Source organism: Octodon degus, unplaced genomic scaffold (genome assembly GCF_000260255.1).
Source record: "Octodon degus isolate 3935 unplaced genomic scaffold, OctDeg1.0 scaffold00042, whole genome shotgun sequence".
In the NCBI taxonomy this organism is placed as follows: domain Eukaryota; kingdom Metazoa; phylum Chordata; class Mammalia; order Rodentia; family Octodontidae; genus Octodon; species Octodon degus.
Genome location: NW_004524618.1, coordinates 1,723,717 through 1,726,163, shown reverse-complemented (window position 1 = coordinate 1,726,163; position 2,447 = coordinate 1,723,717).

The following is a 2,447-nucleotide window of genomic DNA, read 5'->3' as shown; positions in this document are numbered from 1 at the left end:
TTGAACCCTTTGTGTCTCTCTGGCAAGATGTTCTGCTCCTGAATCAGCTGGGTGGGTCTTGCCTCTAGCCTCTTTGCAGGGAGTTCTGCTGAAGGGTTCCATGCTGGGCCTGCACTCTGGGTTGAATGAAGATCCGCGGGCCCTGGGTGGTCTCACTCACTCTCCGACCAGCACTCTGGGTCTGTTCAGGATCCCGTGGCCCCGTTCGTCGCCTTTCTCCTCTTGACACCTGATACTCTCTTTACCTTCTCCAGGAAGCCTGTGAAGAATGACATAAAGTTTTTCCTCTGCATTATCAGTTGTTGGCCTGCTCTGGGGGCCCAAGGGAGATTTTTGCAGGTGAGGCCCCAAGGTTAAAGAACACACATGTGTGAGACATCAGGCAACAACAGCGGCAGTGCGGAGCAGAATGGAGCACAGGAGCAGGAGCTGCCTGTGCCTTTGTGTAATTCTTCATGTTCATACTCTTGTATGGAGCCATGACCACCACATGCATGATTACCCCTGTGCTAGCTCAGGCAAATGTCACTGCATCCCACTGTTTTGTCTGCACTAGACAAATGGGGTGACATTCTCAGGTGTCCTTTTTTTTTTTTGACTGGCTCAGCCCTCCCTGAGGGTGGGGCTGGCAGGGCCTGTGGTGCAGGGATGGAACCACAGTTCCCTGCGCCTGCCTAAGCTTGTATAAGCAGGTGCTTTGGACTGCTGTGCTCTCTCGCTCACCATCCCCCCAGATGTCCTTAAGCACCCCTGAGTTCTGACGCTGTCTGAGTGGTTCTTGGTGTCAGTGCATCTTTAGCTTTTCTAAGTCTGCTATATTCTTTGCCCTTTTTATGGCAGGATCTTGATAATTTGCTAAACTGTCCAGTCTGGGCTTACATTTGTGATCCTCCTGCTTCAGCCTGTCAGAGCACTGGAACTGCAGATGTGTACAGCCACAGGCAGCGCTAAGCCTGCTCTCAGTAGTCCGGTGTGAGATGTGAAGCATGTAGTTATACATAGCTCTCTTTTTTTTTTATAGTTAGTGCAGGGTCTACAGGATCTCACTACACAGATTGGACTCATAGTGATCCTCGTGTTTTCAGCATCCCAAGTGCTGGGATCACAGGGGTAGGCCACCACGCCTAGTCTCCATCACTGTCTCAGCATGCCCTGGGGGTGGGCCTGCATGGCACACAGAGCCCTGGTCCTTGCACTGCCTAAGCAGATGCTTTAATCCACTGGGCTATCTGGCCTGCCCAGTTATACATATCTCTATCTTTGTATGAGTTTGTTACAAAGATAGTGTCTCAGAATTGTAATTTTTGGGGCTGGGGAGATGGCTCAGTGGAATAAGTACTTCCCTGGCAAGCACAAGGGCCTGAGTTCAATCCCTGGTTCCAGAAAAAAAAAAATTGTAATTTTCTTTTACTGTTCCCAGGATTGGGTCATCAATACATGTGAAATAAATTTTTGCTAAAAGGAAATCAGGTACAGAACAGGGGCTGTTCAGCTGGGCAAGGGGCTCCTAACTGATGTTCTAGAGTTGTTGGGGTTTGCCTTATTGTACCTTTCCTCTACCCCTAACGAGTAATCATGGCTTTTGTCTGTTTGAGACAGTGCTCTTAATATATAGTTCTACCTACCCTGGAACTTACTATGTAGCCGTGGCTGGCCTTGAACTCCCAGTGGTCCTCCCACCTTAGTCTCTTAAGTGCTAGGACTACAGGCCTACAACATGCCTGGCACGGGTAATTCTGTCTTAACATTGCTGTGTCATGGGAGTTATAGGGGGTAGGGGTGGAAAATGGATCTCTTTCCCCCCAAAACCCGTTATTGTGTAAGGGAGGCAGAGCCCTTCCCAAAAGACGGCAGTGAGGGCCTTCTCAGAACAAATAAAAGTGACAAGTTCCTAGATAGGCATGTATATAGTTCTAGTACGGCTCTGTCACACTGTTATGGTTTGTGTCTAGGTGTCCCCCCCAAAGCTTCATGCAGTCTTGGGGTGGCTTCTGGAGTTTGTGATTGATTACTGTGGGTGTGGATGCTGCTCCTGCCCTGGGGCAGGTCATTTGCATTACAATGTAAGGAGGGAAGAGAAGCCAGCTGCCTGAGCTGCTGCTACCCCTCCCTTGCGCTCTTGCTCTTTGCGGCCACCATGAAAGGTTGTTTTCTGCCCTGTGCTGCTCTGCACTGGACCCAGATGAGTTTGGACTGAAGCCTCCAGTAACTGTGAGCTAAATAAACCTTTCCTTCCTTCATTTTGAGTGTCGCGTATTTGTCCCAGCAATGAGAGAAGAGTCACTAAGACACACACAGACTGTACAAAAAACAACAAAACCTGTAGTACTTTAATGTCCTACTTTTTTTAACATTGCCCACAGATTTTTTATTTTTTATTTTTATTTATTTTATTTTTTTTTTAATTTATTTATTTATTTATTTGTGTGTGTGGCCAGCTCAGCCCA